General features: G+C 37.5%; 1 protein-coding gene and 1 long non-coding RNA gene across 2 annotated transcripts in view; both read right to left on the bottom strand.

Moving 5' to 3' along the window:
• SASH1 (SAM and SH3 domain containing 1) overlaps positions 1-15,461 on the bottom strand; it is a 554,055-nt gene that overhangs the window by 384,700 nt on the left and 153,894 nt on the right.
• LOC125184423 (uncharacterized) overlaps positions 1-15,461 on the bottom strand; it is a 184,801-nt gene that overhangs the window by 97,981 nt on the left and 71,359 nt on the right. Inside the window, exon 1 of the long non-coding RNA XR_007168391.2 lies at positions 1-15,461. This exon is cut by the window's left edge and continues 54,285 nt beyond it; it is cut by the window's right edge and continues 71,359 nt beyond it. This is a non-coding gene — a long non-coding RNA (uncharacterized lncRNA).

The raw sequence follows: 15,461 nt of genomic DNA, 5'->3' as shown, positions 1-15,461 counted from the left end.
ACAAACCTCTTGGTTGATACAAATCTACTATTTCATACTGTGACAAGAATTTACAGCAGTCTTCGCTCACTAGTTGTCACAAAATAGAGTTGAGCAAATCTGTATTTGTAATCTGACATAGAAAAAAAATAAAAAGTGGGATTCTTCTTATTTCCTGTTCCCTTATACCAGTTTTCAGTCCCTGTTTGGCAGATCTCATCCAAATACATCTCACTGGTCAGTGGTGGGGTATTCTGTCTTTTAATTATCACCAATTAATGAAAAAAATGTGTTGAAATACATGCAAAACATCTTGTATAAAAATTTAGTTCACATTTCCAATTTCTGAGCATCCAATTTGGAGAACTAACTGTGCTTTCTTTTATTTGTTTCTGTTTTGTTTGTTTGTTTGTTTGGTTGGTTGGTTCAGGGTGGGGTTGGAGGGAAGGGTTCATGTTGTATAGTCAGGCAAAGAAAAGAGCTCAGGCAGAAAGTACATCATATCCAGATGGTGCTGAAGATAGCTCAAAAGATTTTTGAAGGTACTTGAAAAAAATTATATGGCTGTCCCTCTTTTGTAGCCTAAAGCTGACTCCATCCCAAGCAAAGTCATCAAAAACTAGCCTCACAAAGGACATCACATTAAGCTGTCGTATCATTATACAAACAGAATGAATTAAGTCAATACTAAGAAACAATTCCTCTTCTCTGTTTCACCATTCCTTTACACAGATCCAAACAGAAATACCAGATAGATCATGGTACAAAGCCAGTATTGGCAAAAATACTTGCAACACAGCGAGGCAGAGCCAAGCTTTCATCTGGGAAAGTGATACTGTGCAAATGGAAAAATACATCTGCGTGCTACAGTATATTGACCTATTCTGAACCCCAGTTTCAAATGACTCTCAGACAAAGCAGGTGGCAAGACCTATTTATTTTTTTACAAAATTAAAATAAATAAAAAAAAAAAAACACAAAAATATATCCAACACTTAATTAAAGTCAGGAAATAGAATAAGTAGACTTACAGTTAAAAAAGCTAGGCCATTTTTGCCCAAATTAATTTCCTCATATGTTTTTTTTTCTTTCTCTAGCTCCAGTTTGTTTTTGATCTTTAGATTGAGAACTGCTCTGAGTGTGTGATCTCTTTTACCTCTTTACATTGTTTGCTATGATCTATTCCTCATTAAAATCTTTGAGTTATACAGTAGGATAATTATTATTAATAAGGCATCTATGATTTCTTTTTCCTTATGATACTTCTAATTGTTTCACTTTTAAAATCATTTTGGGGTATTTTTTTTTCTTTTTTTCCCCATATTCATGTGAGTGTTTGCAGTTTGAAAGAAAAAAAAAAAAGGACACTGGACAAAGATGATTTTACTTTAGATTAAAGGTTCCTTCTTATCAGGTACATGTGCTATCTTTTAGAGCTTTTCAGAATACTTCAATATATACATCTTCAAAATATGCACAACCCTGAACTTATTACATACACTGATATGGTGGAAAACAGTACAGAAATATTACTCTTCATGCTGACTTTTGAAACCTCAGATTTGAGTATAAACTAACATAAAATTGCCAGCTTCACATACATATGCATAAGTGCACATACACATTTTCCATCGTTTTACTTGAAACATCTTAGAAATATGACAACATATTCAGAAGACTTTAGGTTATTGTTGAGTGAACCTACAAAGTCTTAACAGACCTCTGTAACTGCTGTCTCTGAATTTACTCCATAATGATTGTTACTTTTTTCTTTACTTATAATCTGACTTTGAATAAGGCTTAATTTCAATAAGGTTTACAGTGTGAAGGACCAGGACTCTGTGGAGAGGATAATAAATCTTAATGCTAATCCTGGAGAAAACAGTGTGGGTAAGACCCAGACTCTTTACCTGCTTCTTTGGTCAAGGTCCCCACAAGACAATAGTTCCATTTTTTCTGTCATCTAACTTTATCACCTATGCCAATCAGCCTGCCCTAGTGGTATAGCATTTACACTCCAGGGAACATATTTATTTTTATATTAGGGAGAATATTTATTCAGCACAGAGAAGTAAAGTGTTGAGTCTTTTATACCTTATACAATAGAAATAGCACAACAAAGCAAGGTATGACTGTATGGTACCAGCAACAGGGTCAGATAATTACAGACTACGTGCCTTGTTAAAACAGTCATTCTAAGAGTCGCTAGAGAGATCAGCCTTTTGAAAGGGATATTTTTCACATGCTTAAAGAATACTCTCTGTGACTAAAATCAGGGGCATTTAGAGTTCAATCTGTATATTCTACAGATCTTCATTAGGTGTACACTGAATAATCAAATCAGAAAGGAAAAGGAAAATTATTTTTCATTAAAAAAAAAAGATTGAAAATTGTTATTAACACTTACATCCTATGTTCTCACCAGGAATTTCTAAGTAGAATGAGTTTACTTTTGTCCTAATTTTATATCCAGTTTGCAAATAGGAAGCAGAGGACTCCACAAGTAAATGATATGATTGATATGATACTTTCTTGACTACTAAAAAAAGAAAGAGAGAGACTGAACAGAAACCTATTCAACCCCAAAGTTACAGAATGAACTGTTCCTTAACCTATGCTACAATGATGGTACACCATCCTCCTCACTGGAAAGACTCAGTATTTGTTGTTTTTTGTTTGTTTGTTTGGTTGGTTGGTTGGTTTGGTGTGTGTGTGTGTGTGAGGTGCATCTTTGCATGGCTTTCGAGACAAAAGCGCTGACAAGTCAGTAATAAAGAAGGTTGAAACTAGCTGTGGTAACAGTGGCTTTAGATGTAGCTAATGTATTACTTAATGATGTGAAAACACATCTACACTGCATTTCTGCTCATTGCAGCAAACACTGTATTTATAAAATGATCATACTGCATTTGACAAATCTGTACAGAAATATTGCAAATCTCTTCTGCAATAGTTTAACATATTCTAGTTGTTTTCCCCCAAACCACTTGATTATGCCAGCAACATGTGCATAATTACAGATATACAGAAGTTCATGTGCTCAGTCCAATCAACTATTCCTTGACACAGGAAAATAGTTATACAACCCAAGCTATTCAGACTGGACAAATAATGTAGAAGGTTAACAAAACACTGGAATACACTAGATATTTGTGGAGTAAAAGCTAAAATAGTATTGCTTGAGCACCTATTTCACACATCAAGAATATGAATAGAAAAGAATCTGTTGCCTTTAACTACTCACTCTTCCTCATGGCAACAAAAACTAGCTCATGTGCAGGAATTTTTCTCCCCATTACGCTATTCATTTCTAGTCAAAATGAAAGTTCTGTAAAAGAAAATTTTGTAAAGCAAATGTCTACTAGAAGGTACTCCATCCAAATATGAAGGAATTAGATGAATGGAAAATTCTTTGATTGGTGAAGCTATTCTCTGCTGCTGATTAAATGGGCATCGTAAAATCATTCACTCTTCAGGTGGCTTGGGGTCAGTAGTTTATTCACATTTATTACCTGTGAGATCAGAATGACATCAGTGTCATGCCTCCATTGTTTTTAAATTAATTTTGGCTGTTTTTTTTTTTATAACTTGGAAAAAGATCATAAATAATCACATATACAATTAGCATACTGAGAGACTGCTGTTAAAAGTATTCAACATATGTCTGGTTGCTCAAGTAGGATAAAGGCAGTCTCCCTTTAACACAAATCTAATTAAAACCAGCTTACACAGAGGGTCTCCAGAGTATGCTGAGACAATATGGAAAATATGCACAATTAAAATCCCAGGATTTAAATCTAGCTTAGAAAAGAATGCAAAAGAATGTAAAAGAAGTACTTTCATTAAAATTTAGATTCCTAAGTGTTTTGGTTTTTTTTTTTCCTTTTTTTTTTCTTTTTTCTCCTTTGCTGGTAGGATCTTAAGCTACTTGGGTACATTTGACAACATTATCTTTGGTCTACAAGACAAGTTTTTCAAATAGATCTCAGATTCTTTAGAGAACAGCACAGTTGACTAACCTGGCTGATATCATCAGAATACTGTGGGATAAAAGAAATGCAGTTTTAAATAACTTTGCTCATCTTTTGGAAGACACTGAAAGGTCTCCTGAAGAAGTGTATTAACCAGATATTCATTAACCAGAAATGACTGTAAATACACCCACAAATCAGGGGCTCGCTTTCAAGCACTGTGATCCAAAGTGATTTCTGAGCAGCATCTACGACCAGGAAAAAAAATAAATTACAGAAAATAATCTGAGCAGGAAATATAAAAATATCTAGACATATGGAAGACAACTGCAAGGGATCTAAATCACATTCTGTATTTTAGGGAATGGATGCTAATAAAAAGAAAAACATGCAGAGAATCATCTGATCACAGCAGATTCTGGTGTTCTCGAAGAATTTTGGTTGATAATCATGCAGAGGAAGCTGACTGTGAAAGTGTATTGCATACAGCTGTGGAGTGTCAAGTTAGACCAAAACGTTTGTTTTAAAACATGTATGCTTTAAGCTTGAGGACAGAAGATAAATTAAACCTTGAGAAAGTTTGTGGCTGATCTAAGGCTGAAAAGCTGTTTGCAACTTTGAAAGAATTAGCTGAGATACAAGACCACTCTTGATCTACAAGACAGAAATCTGAGGGAGAGACTTCAAGGAGACTTAGAATTAATCCTTTACAAGGTGACTCTCATTTTCACAGCAATAGCTACCATGTTGACCAGGCTGAAGTTTCTGACCCCACAGTCAAGATTAGAAATGAAAAGGTATCACAGGAAAGGACCGTAAGCAAAAAAGTCAGTAGAGCAGGTTCAATGTGTATGAAATAATACCTGAAGTTTGCACAAGGTGCAAAATCGGGATAATGTAATGACGAAAAAAATGCAAGGGATACCATTTATTTTTAAGAAACAATAAAAATATGCAGAATCAGTCAGCATACAGAAAGGGCGGTGGCAGCAACGTGACTGCATGACATAGACTATTAGGGTTCTAATATAGGCACACTTAGACTGTTTACTCTTAGCTCTTAGTAAGCAGTACTTAAAAAAAAAAAAGTTTACTCTGTGTAAACTTACTTTTTACTCACAAACGCAAGGTCGAGAAACACCCCCACTTCAATCTCCTAGGCACAAAATAGATATTTTTACATGCAGAGAAGCCTCTTGTTATGTGGAGTTAGGCATCTATCATCCAAACTCTGGTATACCTCCTTCCACCTAAATTTCTGATAGAAATAAAACTAGCAATTTATGAATGCTTAAATTGTGTAGGTAGGAGTGGAAGGGTCAAGGCCACACTTCTGTACTTTGCATTTCTGATTTCAGAAGCGAGATATTCAGGGCAGCTCTCCAAAGTTTTTCATGTCATTCAGTTCTGCTGCTGACCTGCTTAAAAACTTGAACTCTGTTCTCATGGAATGACTGAGAAAACAGTGTGAAGCTGCATTTTATTTGATAGTTCAGATCTCATCAGGAAGTGTCCAGCTGCTGAGTCAGTAAGTTTTGTAAAAAGCTTCCCCATAAAGCAGTTCTAATACTGGATTACTTCCAGTCTACATTGTTGTCCCCTTGTTGAGTTATGGGGCATGGATTTTTCAAACAAAGCCCTTGCTGCCTGCCATTAATCCTTTTGGGTAAGCAAATCAGCAAGCCTTTTAATCACAGGGATTGATACAACCACTCCTAGCAAAGCACCACAAACCATCTGCCAATTTCACAACTATCAGATCCATGAGTGAATGAAAGTACAAGATAAACAGCATGGTATGGAATGCCACAGCTGAATAAAAAATTAGAACCATCACAGGGGAGATGGATTATTGCTTTATTGTGCTACAATCCATAGAGCAGTTAGATCTTGACATATCATTCCTATTATGGTATCCTTTGCTCCAAACTGCAAGTCTAAGCATAAACACATTTCCATGCATTATGAAAACAGAGGAAAGCAGTCACACACCTAAAAAATATGAATATAATATACATTTTCACGGGATACCTTGTTCTTACTGCCGAATAACTTGCTATATCTGCTCAGTGACCATGAAACAGCACTTCAAAATAAAACAGAAGTCTGTACCCTTCTCAGTCACAAATGTTATAATTTGTGTCCTGTATAGCTGTGTAAGAGCAAAACTGATGAGATATGAAATACTCCTTCAAAACGACGACAGGCCAATCTCACAGCAGATTAGTTGCTAAAACTAGCTGCAAAATAAAGCCAAGGGCAGGTCTGTTTTGAAGCAGTCAAATATGGAGAGTTGCAGGGGAGGGGAGGAAGGGTAGGTCCTCCATCTGTATATTTAGATCAGAATAATTTATCCGTTAAATTTTTTTAACATATCTCATCTTCCCGGAGAAAAAGGAAAAAAAAAAAAAAGAGAAAAAAATCCCTAAAATGTGATAGAACTTAAATTTACTGAAAAAAAAAAGTGTTTGTGTCTAATCATCACCACCACAACTCATTAAAGCAATGCTGGCTCCAACTAGAACAAAGGAAACAGCTTGGAGAACAGCTGAAAAACATTGGCAGCCTGTCTTCTGGGTCCCCTTCTGAGCCTCCCCACCATTGAAAAGATCAAAATACTCACCTCAGACCTCTCCAGTGTAAGTTCAAAACTCAGAGAGCTAACTATTTAATGGACAAAACCAGAAAAAAAGTTGGTAAATACAAACTAAAAGTTATAATTCCCATTTCCCCTCCCCTTCTCCCAAGCAGAGTTTTCTACCTCCACAGACAGCAGTCACATGAAAAGTTTAGAAACTGTAGCTGACTGGGCATTAACCACAAATTGCACCTGAAAGGCATAAACTTCTAGTGGGAGTGAGAAGGGAGACCCCCTCCTGCACTGGTTTGGTGTTCCTCAGGGCTGAGGGGAGGGCCATGGCTGCCTGGGCAGTGGCAGGCAAGACCTTCTTAAACTGATGTTCAACAAATTGCAGCTTCTGAAAACAAACACAGGTAAGAAAGCTGGTGCTGAACAGCCTTGCCTGAATGATGAGAAAGGAGTCATCCTGGACCTGCAGCTCCTGGCTGGGCTTCCAAACCCAAGGCAATCAGAAGAAAGGCAGACGCAAGTCCGTAGCCCAGGCTCCCCCGACAGCACATGGTGGCTGCACCCACGTTCTGTGGATTAGGTCCCTTTGAATATTTCTGGGCTCTGATGTAGAACAGGCACAAGATAAACTAGAGACACAGGCTACCCCTATGCTGCTGACTACAGGATGGCCAGAAATGGTCCATTCATGCTCACGTTTCTCAGGACCCTCCACTGCAGCTGTGTCTGAGGCAGAGCTTGGTGAAGAGGCCAAAACAATGCCTGGGGCTCTTCTTAGGAGTAGCATGGAGGCCCTTAGTCAAGATCATCATAGAATCATAGAATGGTTTGGGTTGGAAGCGACCTCAAATATCATCTAGATCCAACCCCCCTGCCATGCTCAGGGACACTTTCCACAAGACCAGGCTGCTCAAAGCCCCATCTATCCTGGCCTTGAACACTTCCAGGGATGGGGCATTCACAACTTCTCTGTCCTAGTGCCCCACCACCTGCTTCTTTTTTTTTTTTTTTTTTAACCTCTTCCGGTGCATCATCACCCTTTGAGTAAAGAATTTTTTCTTTATAGCTAATCTAAATCTACCCTCTTTTAGTTTAAAGCCATTCCCCCTTTTCCTATCACCACATTCCCTGACAAAGGGTCCTTCCCCAGCTTTCCTGTAGGCCCCCTTTAGGCACTGGAGGGCTGCTATAAGGTCTACCTGGAACCTCTTCTCCAGGCTGAACAGCCCAAACTCTCTCAGCCTGTCTTTGCAGGAGAGAGGAATGTATAAGCCTAAAGATCTACATTGGATACTAAATAAATTGAGGTATTTCACTTGTCTTCTATAATGGAGTTTAAGAAAAATAATCATGTCTTGGGCCCTCATTATTATCTGTGCAGATGTACTCAACAATGTTCCGTAAGGTACATAGTGACATAAGGAACATGCGTACTCAAAATAACCAAAACAAAACACCTTTTTTGTTGCTTTGCTTGCAAATTTTTCCTAAAAAGCACAAACTCAGTGTTGGCATGAGGTAAAATTTTGGCCAGTGCTTTCAAATTTGGATGGCAAAGTTATATGAAAAAGGAATAAAAAGGAAATGGCCTAATATACAGAAGTACGATTAACTAAATTCCTACAATTTTGAACCTTTGGCAATCAAATTCCATGTTTATTCCTGCTAAGGAAGCCTTACTTAAGTATTCTAGTAGGAAAATGACAGCTTGACTATTCAATGTCCAAATTCTAGGTAGATGTTTATCTACAGAAGACATGCAAAACCTGTTCCCATAAAAATTTGGTGATATTCACTTAAAAAAAAGTCTATGACATCAATGGCAGAATGGACTTAGTAGACAAACTGGCAACACTAGCATAGGTCAAAGTTATCTATAAATGTACTTTTTTCTGTGTCAAAAAATTTAGATCAAATCAATTGGGAAGAGAGGGAGTTACTAGATGGTGACTATCTAATACTGTTGCACCTATTTATTGTGCATGACTGCTATTTTTTATTTTTTTATTTTTTTTCACTCTGGGGAGTGCTTATTAGATGCACAGGGAAGTTCCTGAAAATTAATAATCAATAAGGTAAACAGAGGTTACATCCAGGTATTTTCCAACAACAGCAGTAACCTGTTTAGGTAATTTGTACCCCTTTTGTTGCCCATAAATTCAGAAATAATCACTTTCTGCTTTTTAGCACAAAGACTTTTGAGAAGTACTACAGTTTTGTCTGTTGCAACTGTTTTCTAAAGCCTTTCCAAGACCCTTCCTGATGTGCTGGGTCTTTCTAAAGGCTTTAAACTCTGAAATTTGGCACATTTATTCTTGATTACAATTTTTAATGTTCTGCCAACAGAAAAATATCTGCAGCTTTATGCATCAGGCGATAGATGCTTTGTTAAATTTGGTCAGCTGATCTGCTCCTGCTGGGGCAAAGGCTTCTGTATATTCATGGGAGGACCAAGCTATGAGCTGGCTTCTGGTTTGCTATTATCTCTTGAATCTTAGAAGTCATCGTTATTGCTACATTCTGTGAAACATCTAAACCCAGAAAGCCACAGTCTCCTACAGGCAGAGCCTCTCAGATTTCCAGAGTGCTCCACCTCCTTTCTATATATTCTACCTTTATGACGTTTTATCAGTATCTTTTATCTTCCACATCTCCCATTCAACCACCCTCTCTTATCCTTTCTGCAAAACATTAATAGGGCCTTGTTCACACTTCATTATTTGAATTTTCATGCTTTTTAACATATTTCTTATTTAAGACTCCTGTGAACTGTGAGGAAAGCACTAACATGTTGTGGAGTTCAAGATCTGAAGCACAAAAAGATTGAAGGCCAAATCAGCTAATACCCAAGTCAAAATAAAACTGATTACCTTTGTAGACAAGGACCAAAAATTAACTGCTTTCACATTAGGTAACGTAACATCTACCTGCCTGGGCATTGCTCTAAGAGTGGAATCCAGACTGCACAGTAAGGTGTTTTTCTCCACAGTGACAAGAATAGTAACATAAATTGCAGAGGCACTAACCTTGTTTTATTCCTTACCTACCCTAATCAACCTTGTCCACAACTCTGACAACAGGAAGGGGAAGCAAGGACTGAGCATGGCTTCATGCCTTATGTCAGGCTATGTCTGTTCTGCTGCCCAAAGTAGCATGCCTACCCTCCCCATGTCTGTATTCCTATTTCCTCTTCTTCCCTTGAACCTGCACAATTTCTCCGAGGGTACTAAAACTCTTTAAAAAATAATCTAGGACATTACAGGAATTCTGAACCAACTTGAGAGACTGTAAAGAACAGAAGAAATAGCAAAAATCAATGCAAGCACATTTGCTGGCTGGTTTCTGTAAAATCTTCATGTAGTCCAGGAAGCAAGGGGCAGAACCAGAGTAGGATGTGCAGGCAGCTGCCCAGGACAGTCCACGCTTGCAGCCAGCATCATGTCGCTTGTAGTCTCAGCATTTTCTTAAACTGACTGTGCTGACCCTGAAAAGGGCAGTTCCTCTCTTCTATGCACTCTCTGCTTAGCATTCCTATCGTCCTTGCCCTCCGTAAGCCTCAGAGCTCAGGCAACTACATACAGATTTTGGAGGTTTTCACCTCAAAAAGTTCTTCACTAGACCAAGTCTTGAAGCATTTACGTGAGCAAAAAGCAATGCTGTAAAGTCAGGTTATTTGTGATTTACTTGAATGATGCTGGATATTTCCAGGCAATTAAACAAAAATAATACATGCAGTTTGATATTCCTAGTTCCTGTAGGGAGGCACTACAAAACTATGATTTACAATCAAGGTCTTCACATCTCAAGAGAGTGCTATTCCTTTTACTGGTGATTACTACTGAATAAAGTTACTTAGATTCTGAAAGGATGCATAAAAAACAATACAGTTGCTTTGTGAAGTCTGAAGCCCCACTGTAAAACCATGAAATGCATTTACCTACTGTTATTGTGAATATACTAGAAAAGAAGACAGTCTGTTTTTCATGATAGACTATTCCATGCCAGAAATAGGGAAGTGAAGATGAAAATTGCTATCAGATTAGAATCCCCACAATCAAGCACTCATTAGAAACTCAAAGGTAGCCTATATGCAGACATGTACATTTCTTGTCACTTATATCTTAAAAACTACTTGGAGGGTGAATTTTGTACATCAACTTTGAATCATTTGAAAACTTTCAAATATACCCTTACAGTAATTGTATGACCTTGTAGGTTTGTTCCATTTTACATTACAGTCATTTGTAGTTGCAGATTAGAATGACTGAAAGAACTGTCAGTGAGTGCAATTTCAGAACATTTTAGAGCATTACATAAGTAAGAGTAAACCTGCTCCTTTCATTATGTGAACATGAATAAGATGTGACACTGTGACAGCTGCGGTAACACTATGCCTAAACTTTACTGTTAATGCCTCCTTTATCTTTCTCATCAAGGTTTTCTTCTGAGCTTTTGCCCCTGTCACTTGCAAACTTGCAGAGGCTTTTAAGTCAGCTATTGTAAAAGCATGGAAATGTCCTAATCAGTCTTCTCTTGCATGCCTCTAACATAGCCATACCTGTTGGATCCCACGTGGTCTAAAGCCCACTAAGCTCATCTACTGACTGATGATCTTGACTTGTGATCTGGTGTTCTCAAATGCATTATCACTTCTGGCATCCCAGAAACAGGGGGGATCAGTCCTCTGCAGCTCCACTAAGAGTACCCACCACCAAGTGTTAGTTAACGCCTTGCCTGGTGCTTTTGGCTCACGCCAGCTGAGCTAGCACTGGTGCAACTGAGCAACAGCTTGGTTGCAGAAGAGCCCAGGGACTGTTCCAAAAAGGGTTTATCAATGAGGCCATGATATTTTCTGGAGGAACATGTTAGCTATATGACTTCAAACTGTGTTCTGCCACTCAAGCTAAGGGCCAAGGAATGGGTCCTTGCCCTACATTATCCCCTTTCAGCAGAGGAGAAATGTAGCAAACAGGCAAAGAACTGAGTCCCAGCAATCATGTTTCTTGACTTTGTAATGACCTTGTAGGAACAAAATATCTTGGAGAGTTATCAGAGTGAGAAAGACATGACAACAGTATACTCCCTGTGTGGCAGTGGTCCCTTGGTCCCTTTGCTGACAAATTTCATTGGGCTACAGAGCCAAGTCTGCCTATGTGGTCCTCGCTAACTGCATATATTTCTTACTGGGGATGTTCAGGGCCTTGCCTTCTCTGTATTCCCTACACACATACACACCCTATATTTCCCTTTATTTTCTACAGAGTGATTAAAGAATGAGAAACCACCACTGTAATAGGGAAATGTCTTTCAATCAAAGGTCCTTGATTGCACAGTGACACCTTAGTGCCTGTCACTCCTCTAACTGTCAAGCATCAGCTACAAAACTGTTGCTTTCACCTACCACAACAGCTAGTGAAGATGACACTGCAAAGGGAAGGCAGTAATGCAGAGCTGAGCCCTTAAAATAAAATGGAAATTTACCCACCTGGCAGGTCCTGATTACAACAGGATGCTACTTTTTCATATTACTGAAGGCTTCTGTTCAGAATGTTGTTTTCTTGAGCTAAGATTCCAAAGTTTCTAAGGAAAGCGTTGAACTTTCTGCCTTCTTACAATTACCTGATACATCTCCTTACTCAAACATGACTGTGGATGTTTTACTGGGAACTTTGCAGATGGGTAGCATCCACTATCCTCTTCCATTATCTCCTTCTCTGCAGAGCTGCTAACTGTCCAGGAAAATATTTTATATGTATATATATATATGTATATGTATTTTTTATATATATATATATATATATATATCTAAAATCTAAAGACACTTTCTAGAAGAAGCAGTGACAAAGAAGAATCCCTATATCAGTCTTCTCAGTTAGTTAGAAGCCAGTAACTCGACAGCACATTGGTGTGGTCAGAAAAAGCTTTCTTAAGGTTGTGTTTCTGTTTAAAAAAAAGTCCATCCAATTTCTTCTTTACATTCTTCATGTTCTACTATACTTCTAAATAAGCCATAATAATCACGACATCACTCTTGCATATGAAAAACTACACATCAGCTGTCAAGGAAAACAATTTTCAAAGTGCGTAAGATCCTCCTCATTCTGGAGTGACTAGATTTCTGAGGGTATGCATATACACTAACCTAATAATACAGGCAAAGAAACAGACAATGTAATTTCAGAAACTAACCCTTCTTTAAAAAATGGAAAAGAAAAATCAAGCTCATATTCAAAGACCCAATTTTTAAAACATTTTAAGCTAAGATATATTAAACTATGTACTGTCACTCAGGCAAAGGCTGTCATAAGTCTTTGTCGTCATTAAACAAATATAGATTTTAGAGATCAGCTATACATTCTGCCTAGCAAGCACCTACAGTAATTTAAGATACTGTTCTTCTGCAGTTCTGTGTCACTGCCATGCTGCTTCGAGGTTACTGCACTGACCTGCATTCTTAAGCCACTTAAAATGAAATCCAGCAGCTCGGCCAGAGACACATTTCCATGACAGTAAAAAATTAACCCACTTAAGTTTGCCCTGGCTGAGGAATACTCATACAGCCTGTTGATGAAACTGTCCAGCAGGAGCAGGAAGTTGTGAGGTTGTTCTCAACATTTTTGCAGCTGACTGCTGTGTGACATGTATTTAAGACTTTAACTGTAAAAAGCAAAGAATTAAATACAAGCTTATAATCTGTACCTCTAGTTTCCTCCTTCAGAAACCAGGCTGTTCTCTGGGTCATTTTTTGGTCTAGTTTGCAAGAAGGACTACTCACGAGACTGGAACTGATGCTTCAGACCTTTCTCCAACTATTCCAAAAAATAATACACAGTCTTTTTGTACAGTCAGGGTATGGATTTCATTACTCAGTCTCTGCCTGCTACACGCTCTAAACAAGCTAATTTAAACAAGAAGTCTTGACAGTTATGGTTTGCCTTGAGGCAAAAACCCCAAGGAGACCTGGGTTACAGAACTAAAGCTACAACAATCTGTACAACCTAGGTAACTATAGGAAAAAAAAAAAAATAATGGAGCAAAATCATCAAGCATCTGAAAAGCAAAAAATAAAATTCCATTCTCTACATCACAAGTTACCAGTACAGTATTACCAGTGTACAAAGCTTACATGATTGAATTAAGTGTACATCACATTAAGGCTGGTGGAAATGAAGATGCTTGTAAACATGTTTGTATTTTCTCAGCATTAGCTAAGGGCACAGTTTTCTAATTGTCAGAATATAGAAATGTGCCAGTAGCAGAGGACACGAGGAAAAAATGCCATGTTCAATTATTTATTTGGTCAGCTCCTATAGTACACATCAAAATCACTTCTGCAAATAATGGAAACTTTACTCTTGTATAAATTTGGTGGTAAGTCCAAATGCATTGGAGCATGGTGTAATATCCAAAACATCACACAATTTGTAAGAGATCATTACCTGGTCCAGAAATTATTACTGTAAATAGCACCCTCTGCAAACAATTAACAATCTGTACTGCATTTGTAAAGTGACACGTCACTTTCAGACAGCCTATAAATGGCTTCCGTAACATTCGTATATTATTGAGTATCAAAGACGTCTTTATAGTTAGAGCCAAGACCCTTGAAAATTTAGAATGTATGTGTTCAAGGAAGAGAGAGTATAGATATATTTGGATAGCCATCTGTTTTGGATGTCGTCTGTTTGCAGTATGTGTTGAACTCCAGGATGTGATAACTTCAGACACTCTCTGAACTGGATATACATTTGATAATTTTCTGCATAGCAGAAAATAGTCTAGAAGTAGGTCCTCATTAGCATATGCTATCCATATGCTTCTTATCTATAATCAAATCATAATACATTTGTTCCATCAAAACATAAATGTGTGTGGAATTTGGAGAAAAATGCTTTTAGAGCAGTGCACAATGAAAGCCTCTTTCTCTGCTCTCTTCCTTAGAGACAAAGGAAAATTTCAGTTTTAAATACCACACAGTTGGAAAGATTCTTGCAAGTTTTCTGAGGACACAAAATCCATTTTAACTTTGATACTTCATAGCCTTGGGCCCTAAACCAACATTGCTAGTTTTACTGAAAAAGTAATATGATTGCAATGACAGTGTGCTCCCCTAGTTTTGAAAGAGACTGCCTTGTTTTTTATCGATCACTTACAAAATAAGACTTTAAAAAAACTAGCATTTCACAACTCTTCTATGTTGTACCCTTTACCGTTAAAAAGTAACCAAAGTAGCAGGTCCAATCTCCTGTGCCTCACTAGAGCAGCACCTCATTAACAATAATTAAAAAAAAAAAAAAATCTTCAACAAGCTTCAGTGCCTCTTGGTTTACACTACTTTTTTTTTTTTTTTTCCCCCTCTTTTCTCACTTCTTTAACTCTCAGAGCATAGGAAACACAAACTGCATGTACACCGACACGAGCTTTTATCCCGTATTTCGAGATTTGGGCACATGTCCATTCCTCATACAGAATCCTGATGCTTTAATTATAGCCATAATCAGGGAATGCTACCTTATTTCTCTCTAAATAAATTCATTTTGCCACATTTTATCAGTCAGGTACAAAACACACATCTGGGCTCTTAAAGAAAAATTGGGTCATTTTGTGTATATATATGTATATATGCACATATACATATATTCATTTGTCTATTTATATGGATATGGGGATATGAGCAGTATAACACCTTGCTCCTTAGATCTTTGTGACACATAACATCCAGTAATAATACAAAATCAGGTGAACAGGAAAAACAGTTTTGACAACAGAAACTACGTTCTTGTACCACTGATTCTTTAACCAAAACCCTAATCACAGTCAAACTGACCACTGTTTTTGAGCTTAGAAAAAGTCAGTTAACAGTTTTTCTCCCATCAGCATTTTCTTTTTATATGAACTCCATATGACAGAAATATCAGAGA

This window comes from Anser cygnoides, chromosome 3 (assembly GCF_040182565.1).
Source record: "Anser cygnoides isolate HZ-2024a breed goose chromosome 3, Taihu_goose_T2T_genome, whole genome shotgun sequence".
NCBI lineage: Eukaryota > Metazoa > Chordata > Aves > Anseriformes > Anatidae > Anser > Anser cygnoides.
The sequence above is the reverse complement of the archived record's forward strand: the minus strand, read 5'-3'. Positions and strand labels throughout refer to the sequence as shown.